At 44.9% G+C, this 8,999-nt stretch overlaps 1 pseudogene; it reads right to left on the minus strand.

The window, feature by feature from the left end:
* Window positions 1–764: 764 nt before the first annotated feature.
* On the minus strand, window positions 765–883 carry LOC134937501 (5S ribosomal RNA; annotated as a pseudogene).
* Window positions 884–8,999: the final 8,116 nt, after the last annotated feature.

Raw genomic sequence — 8,999 nt, forward strand, 5'->3', positions numbered from 1 at the left:
AGGTAAAAATGACTCTCTGCAGACCTGATCCAGTACAGCCCCCAAGTGAGTCATCCGGTGTGACGGAACTGGAGACACTTCTGGCCCCTTAATGAGTCACTTGTGCTTCTGCAAACACATTATTGTCTGTTGCAGATGACGTAAAAGCAATCCCTGTGTGCCAGGATTAAAAGATCGTCTATGTATGGGAAAATTCTTAACCCCTGCTAGCGGAGATAAGATGTTATCACCCCCATATTCTTGGTAAATACTCCGGAGACTGTGGCTAACCCAAAGGGTAAGGCCTAGAACTAAAAATGCTGTTGGAGGATAGCAAACCCTTAAATAACACTGATGGACAGTGGTATAGGAACATGAAGGTAAGCATCCTGTATATCCAGGGATAGCATATAATCCCCTGGCTCCATGCCAAGCATAAAGAACATAACAATTCCAAGTGCAACCAAGGTTCCAAATGTATTTGTTCAGCATTTTAAGATTGAGCATAGGCCGAAATAACCCATTTGGCTTCCGAATTTAAACCAGGTTAGAGTAAAAACGTTGTCCTCGTTTGTAAGAGGAACTGGAATGACTATTCCAGACTGAAGCAATTTCTGAACTGCTTCTTGCAAAGCCTTGTCCTTCATCTCTACCCGAGACAGGCTTTCCCGAAGGCGAAATCATACCTAGAGATACTGTGTCAGATCTGTGTGACCTAAAGAAGTCAGCCTCCCCAGCCTGGGGTCCCCAGGCAGAGGCCCACACCATCCAACTGATGGCTTATTTTTCTACAGCACCTGGTATTTCCAGATGGTCTCCCATCTGAGTACTAACCAGGTGCAACACTGCTTAGCTTCCAAACTCAGATGAGATTGGGCCTATCTAGTGTGGTGTAGCTGTAGATCCCAACCGGACTTCTGGCAGCCCAATGCCTTACTAGTCTTCCCAGACCTGTTGTATTGGCTTCTAGCTTTTGCTCTTCCTAGAGACCAAAAAAGCGGCCGAAATGCGGAACTTTAGGTTTAAAACTGTATGTGGAAGGAAGTTCACCTTTTTTGGAATCTGCTTCTGACTCCAGAATATCTAATTTTTTACCAAAGAGAATATTTCCAGAAAAGGATGATTCAAAAACCTTTCCTAGATTCTGAATCAGCTTCCATGTTCCAGCTAAACTGCTTTGCGAGCAGGTATTATTGGTGCTTATGCCCTGGAGGAAATAATGCCCATATCCAATGCTGCTTCTCCAGGATCATTGCAGCATCAGCCCAGGCAACCACTGCCCTTGCCATTTAAGCTGAAGCCAAGGCTTGGCCCTATGACTGCCCTAGACAGGGAAAGCAAAGATAAAGTAGATCACTTGCATAACTACCTAAGGAGCCACATCCTCAACTGGAAGAAGATAATTAGAATTCTAATTCTCAGGAATTCTAACTTCTTATTGGGCATAGCCCTAACCTCTTCCATGATTTCCGTCAGCTGATCTGACCCTGGATATTCAGGTTTTAGGATGTTTAAACAGGTGCCTTGGTTTTTAACACAGGGTCCCTCATTGCTTTAATTAACTCCGCTATATTCCAGAGCTGAGACCTACCTCTTTTTTGTATGATGAAGTAGAATAAATTGGACTTTCATCTTCCGATGAATTTGACAATGTGTAGCCTGTGAATGTGAAGGTTTTACTTACCACCAGCTCTGAGAAGCTGCTGCTGGGAGTGATACACCATAGGTGGATCAGCATGTAAAGACTATACCTGGTGCAGGATTCTGGAAGAATTATCCATTTAGCATTATTGATAAAGTCTGTGCAAAGATAGCCCTATGTGGATACATTTGTACCTGAATCTGCCTTGTATTTTTGCTGAAGCTAAAACACTATGCACACAAACAATCCTGAACCAGATAATGAGAGGACAATACAGCTTTGTAAAACAAACATAATATGAGTGTCCTCACCATTGCCGCTCTTATACATGATAAATAAGCAGCATTTCCACAGTATACTTCACAATTTTGTGACTGTAATCACTTTAATTTTTTTTAAATGATATCCATCCAACCCTCCCATGCATCAGCATTGAGGATCTGCAAGACAAACTTAATAGACATGTAGTAAAGTCAGCATCATACTAGCAGACAGTCACATGTTTATACATTAGTATAAGCAGCAATATGAGTATATCATCAACTACAAATAACCTTTTAAATATGTAGTAGAACACATTTACTGAACCATGTTTTAAACAGATTTAACATATTCAGACGCAATGCAAAAGAAACAACAGTAATGGTATACAGACTCAGATGCAATAGGCACTTATCTAACTATTCATACTCAAAAGGTAGATAGAGATTTAGTGCTGTATTACCCATACTCAGTAGAGTGGGATACAGGGAGACTCACCCCGCTTCCACGATTGATCATACATTAATGAACGCTGAGTGGATCCAGACGCTACTAGTGTACACTGCCACTCCCTGAACCTAGTGAACACAGGTGCTCCGGTCACACAGCCGCCTATGATGCGACCGGATCCCCTTGTGGTAGCGCTCAGTGAACACAGATGCACCGGTCACACAGCCACATACGCTGCAACCTGAACCTCTCGTGGTAGCGCTCAGTGAACACAGACACCCCAGTCACACAGCCGCCTATACTGCGACCGGGTCCCCTCGTGGTAGCAATCAGTGAACACAGATGCACCAGTCACACAGCCGCCTATGCTGCGACCGGGTCCCCTCATGGTAGCGTCTGAGACGGAAGCAAGGAAACAGTTCATGGCGGGAGACTCGGCGGAAACTGGTCATGAACCGGCGGGAGGGTTTACCAGGAGAGCATCTGACTTCCCCTGCTGACGTCAACCCTAGAGATCGCGGCCTCATGCTATTCCTGGAGCCTATGATCCCTAAGGCCTAGCGCTGGTGCACCCGCGGTGGCAGCTGTGTCAGCTACTGTTTGGTATTCTTCTCCCAAAACAGTGCCGCTGTGTCCGTATTCCCCTTCTAAGCGGAACCAATGCCTTACCTTCTCCCCGTGCTCCGGCCACAGCCTGGTAACGTCTGATGGACCCGCTAGTATATCTGACACAGACGCCCGCCGAAACAGCACTGTACTCGTGGGTAAGCATTGACGTGACCCGGCAGTGAGTTGTTGGAGCGACTCTTTCTAATATGCATATAAGACGCTGTTTAGAAAGATCACTCAAAAAAATAGTAAGACTATAAAAATAAAATAAGAAAGCTTAGGGCTGCTAAAAAACAGCAGCCCTCTGACCATGGTCCGGCTCCTGCCGCACCAAACAAAAAACTGATTTGCCTGAGCCAGTGGGCAGGGATATATGGATGGGCCCATTGCATCCTGGGAGGCCAGAAAGCTTTGATCGATTGGTGCCAATCCACTGACGCTCCATCATATCCCATTGTTATCCTGTAGACCCTGCCAGAGAATTTTAATTTTGATGGACCTAATTTTTAGAGATGAGCGGGTTCGGTTTCTCTGAATCCGAACCCGCCAGAACTTCATGTTTTTTTTCACGGGTCCGAGCGACTCGGATCTTCCCGCCTTGCTCGGTTAACCCGAGCGCGCCCGAACGTCATCATGACGCTGTCGGATTCTCGCGAGGCTCGGATTCTATCGCGAGACTCGGATTCTATATAAGGAGCCGCGCGTCGCCGCCATTTTCACACGTGCATTGAGATTGATAGGGAGAGGACGTGGCTGGCGTCCTCTCCGTTTAGAATTAGAATAGATTAGAGAGACACTTGATTTACTAATTTTGGGGAGCATTAGGAGTACTCAGTAGTGTACAGTGCAGAGTTTTGCTGATAGTGACCAGTGACCACCACTTTTATTTATAATCCGTTCTCTGCCTGAAAAAAGCGATACACAGCACACAGTGACTCAGTCACATACCATATCTGTGTGCACTGCTCAGGCTCAGGCCAGTGTGCTGCATCATCTATTATCTATATATAATATTATATATATCTGTCTGACTGCTCAGCTCACACAGCTTATAATTGTGGGGGAGACTGGGGAGCACTACTGCAGTGCCAGTTATAGGTTATAGCAGGAGCCAGGAGTACATAATATATTATATAGTGAGTGACCACCAGACACACAGTGCAGTTTATTTAATATATCCGTTCTCTGCCTGAAAAAAGCGATACACACAGTGACTCAGTCAGTCACATACCATATCTGTGTGCACTGCTCAGGCTCAGGCCAGTGTGCTGCATCATCTATATATATTATATATCTGTCTGACTGCTCAGCTCACACAGCTTATAATTGTGGGGGAGACTGGGGAGCACTACTGCAGTGCCAGTTATAGGTTATAGCAGGAGCCAGGAGTACATAATATTATATTAAAATTAAACAGTGCACACTTTTGCTGCAGGAGTGCCACTGCCAGTGTGACTAGTGACCAGTGACCTGACCACCAGTATATAATATTAGTAGTATACTATCTCTTTATCAACCAGTCTATATTAGCAGCAGACACAGTACAGTGCGGTAGTTCACGGCTGTGGCTACCTCTGTGTCGGCACTCGGCAGCCCGTCCATAATTGTATATACCACCTAACCGTGGTTTTTTTTTCTTTCTTTATACATACATACATACTAGTTACGAGTATACTATCTCTTTATCAACCAGTCTATATTAGCAGCAGACACAGTACAGTGCGGTAGTTCACTGCTGTGGCTACCTCTGTGTCGGCACTCGGCAGCCCGTCCATAATTGTATATACCACCTAACCGTGGTTTTTTTTTCTTTCTTTATACATACATACTAGTTACGAGTATACTATCTCTTTATCAACCAGTCTATATATTAGCAGCAGACACAGTACAGTGCGGTAGTTCACGGCTGTGGCTACCTCTGTGTCGGCACTCGGCAGCCCGTCCATAATTGTATATACCACCTAACCGTGGTTTTTTTTTCTTTCTTTATACATACATACTAGTTACGAGTATACTATCTCTTTATCAACCAGTCTATATATTAGCAGCAGACACAGTACAGTGCGGTAGTTCACGGCTGTGGCTACCTCTGTGTCGGCACTCGGCAGCCCGTCCATAATTGTATATACCACCTAACCGTGTTTTTTTTTTCTTTCTTTATACATACATACTAGTTACGAGTATACTATCTCTTTATCAACCAGTCTATATTAGCAGCAGACACAGTACAGTGCGGTAGTTCACGGCTGTGGCTACCTCTGTGTCGGCACTCGGCAGCCCGTCCATAATTGTATATACCACCTAACCGTGGTTTTTTTTTCTTTCTTTATACATACATACTAGTTACGAGTATACTATCTCTTTATCAACCAGTCTATATATTAGCAGCAGACACAGTACAGTGCGGTAGTTCACGGCTGTGGCTACCTCTGTGTCGGCACTCGGCAGCCCGTCCATAATTGTATATACCACCTAACCGTGGTTTTTTTTTCTTTCTTTATACATACATACTAGTTACGAGTATACTATCTCTTTATCAACCAGTCTATATTAGCAGCAGACACAGTACAGTGCGGTAGTTCACGGCTGTGGCTACCTCTGTGTCGGCACTCGGCAGCCCGTCCATAATTGTATATACCACCTAACCGTGGTTTTTTTTTCTTTCTTTATACATACATACTAGTTACGAGTATACTATCTCTTTATCAACCAGTCTATATATTAGCAGCAGACACAGTACAGTGCGGTAGTTCACGGCTGTGGCTACCTCTGTGTCGGCACTCGGCAGCCCGTCCATAATTGTATATACCACCTAACCGTGGTTTTTTTTTCTTTCTTTATACATACATACTAGTTACGAGTATACTATCTCTTTATCAACCAGTCTATATATTAGCAGCAGACACAGTACAGTGCGGTAGTTCACGGCTGTGGCTACCTCTGTGTCGGCACTCGGCAGCCCGTCCATAATTGTATATACCACCTAACCGTGGTTTTTTTTTCTTTCTTTATACATACATACTAGTTACGAGTATACTATCTCTTTATCAACCAGTCTATATTAGCAGCAGACACAGTACAGTGCGGTAGTTCACGGCTGTGGCTACCTCTGTGTCGGCACTCGGCAGCCCGTCCATAATTGTATATACCACCTAACCGTGGTTTTTTTTCTTTCTTTATACATACATACTAGTTACGAGTATACTATCTCTTTATCAACCAGTCTATATATTAGCAGCAGACACAGTACAGTGCGGTAGTTCACGGCTGTGGCTACCTCTGTGTCGGCACTCGGCAGCCCGTCCATAATTGTATATACCACCTAACCGTGGTTTTTTTTTCTTTCTTTATACATACATACTAGTTACGAGTATACTATCTCTTTATCAACCAGTCTATATATTAGCAGCAGACACAGTACAGTGCGGTAGTTCACGGCTGTGGCTACCTCTGTGTCGGCACTCGGCAGCCCGTCCATAATTGTATATACCACCTAACCGTGGTTTTTTTTTTCTTTCTTTATACATACATACTAGTTACGAGTATACTATCTCTTTATCAACCAGTCTATATATTAGCAGCAGACACAGTACAGTGCGGTAGTTCACGGCTGTGGCTACCTCTGTGTCGGCACTCGGCAGCCCGTCCATAATTGTATATACCACCTAACCGTGGGTTTTTTTTCTTTCTTTATACATACATACTAGTTACGAGTATACTATCTCTTTATCAACCAGTCTATATTAGCAGCAGACACAGTACAGTGCGGTAGTTCACGGCTGTGGCTACCTCTGTGTCGGCACTCGGCAGCCCGTCCATAATTGTATATACCACCTAACCGTGGTTTTTTTTTCTTTCTTTATACATACATACTAGTTACGAGTATACTATCTCTTTATCAACCAGTCTATATATTAGCAGCAGACACAGTACAGTGTGGTAGTTCACGGCTGTGGCTACCTCTGTGTCGGCACTCGGCAGCCCGTCCATAATTGTATATACCACCTAACCGTGGTTTTTTTTTCTTTCTTTATACATACATACTAGTTACGAGTATACTATCTCTTTATCAACCAGTCTATATATTAGCAGCAGACACAGTACAGTGCGGTAGTTCACGGCTGTGGCTACCTCTGTGTCGGCACTCGGCAGCCCGTCCATAATTGTATATACCACCTAACCGTGGTTTTTTTTTCTTTCTTTATACATACATACTAGTTACGAGTATACTATCTCTTTATCAACCAGTCTATATATTAGCAGCAGACACAGTACAGTGCGGTAGTTCACGGCTGTGGCTACCTCTGTGTCGGCACTCGGCAGCCCGTCCATAATTGTATATACCACCTAACCGTGGTTTTTTTTCTTTCTTTATACATACATACTAGTTACGAGTATACTATCTCTTTATCAACCAGTCTATATATTAGCAGCAGACACAGTACAGTGCGGTAGTTCACGGCTGTGGCTACCTCTGTGTCGGCACTCGGCAGCCCGTCCATAATTGTATATTAGTATCCAATCCATCCATCTCCATTGTTTACCTGAGGTGCCTTTTAGTTGTGCCTATTAAAATATGGAGAACAAAAATGTTGAGGTTCCAAAATTAGGGAAAGATCAAGATCCACTTCCACCTCGTGCTGAAGCTGCTGCCACTAGTCATGGCCGAGACGATGAAATGCCAGCAACGTCGTCTGCCAAGGCCGATGCCCAATGGCATAGTACAGAGCATGTCAAAACCAAAACACCAAATATCAGTAAAAAAAGGACTCCAAAACCTAAAATAAAATTGTCGGAGGAGAAGCGTAAACTTGCCAATATGCCATTTACCACACGGAGTGGCAAGGAACGGCTGAGGCCCTGGTCTATGTTCATGGCTAGTGGTTCAGCTTCACATGAGGATGGAAGCACTCAGCCTCTCGCTAGAAAACTGAAAAGACTCAAGCTGGCAAAAGCACCGCAAAGAACTGTGCGTTCTTTGAAATCCCAAATCCACAAGGAGAGTCCAATTGTGTCGGTTGCGATGCCTGACCTTCCCAACACTGGACGTGAAGAGCATGCGCCTTCCACCATTTGCACGCCCCCTGCAAGTGCTGGAAGGAGCACCCGCAGTCCAGTTCCTGATAGTCAGATTGAAGATGTCAGTGTTGAAGTACACCAGGATGAGGAGGATATGGGTGTTGCTGGCGCTGGGGAGGAAATTGACCAGGAGGATTCTGATGGTGAGGTGGTTTGTTTAAGTCAGGCACCCGGGGAGACACCTGTTGTCCGTGGGAGGAATATGGCCGTTGACATGCCAGGTGAAAATACCAAAAAAATCAGCTCTTCGGTGTGGAGGTATTTCACCAGAAATGCGGACAACAGGTGTCAAGCCGTGTGTTCCCTTTGTCAAGCTGTAATAAGTAGGGGTAAGGACGTTAACCACCTCGGAACATCCTCCCTTATACGTCACCTGCAGCGCATTCATAATAAGTCAGTGACAAGTTCAAAAACTTTGGGTGACAGCGGAAGCAGTCCACTGACCAGTAAATCCCTTCCTCTTGTAACCAAGCTCACGCAAACCACCCCACCAACTCCCTCAGTGTCAATTTCCTCCTTCCCCAGGAATGCCAATAGTCCTGCAGGCCATGTCACTGGCAATTCTGACGAGTCCTCTCCTGCCTGGGATTCCTCCGATGCATCCTTGCGTGTAACGCCTACTGCTGCTGGCGCTGCTGTTGTTGCCGCTGGGAGTCAATGGTCATCCCAGAGGGGAAGTCGTAAGCCCACTTGTACTACTTCCAGTAAGCAATTGACTGTTCAACAGTCCTTTGCGAGGAAGATGAAATATCACAGCAGTCATCCTACTGCAAAGCGGATAACTGAGGCCTTGGCATCCTGGGTGGTGAGAAACGTGGTTCCGGTATCCATCATTACTGCAGAGCCAACTAGAGACTTGTTGGAGGTACTGTGTCCCCGGTACCAAATACCATCTAGGTTCCATTTCTCTAGGCAGGCGATACCGAAAATGTACACAGACCTCAGAAAAAGAGTCACCAGTGTCCTAAAAAATGCAGCT

The sequence above is a fragment of the Pseudophryne corroboree genome, chromosome 6 (genome assembly GCF_028390025.1).
Source record: "Pseudophryne corroboree isolate aPseCor3 chromosome 6, aPseCor3.hap2, whole genome shotgun sequence".
In the NCBI taxonomy this organism is placed as follows: domain Eukaryota; kingdom Metazoa; phylum Chordata; class Amphibia; order Anura; family Myobatrachidae; genus Pseudophryne; species Pseudophryne corroboree.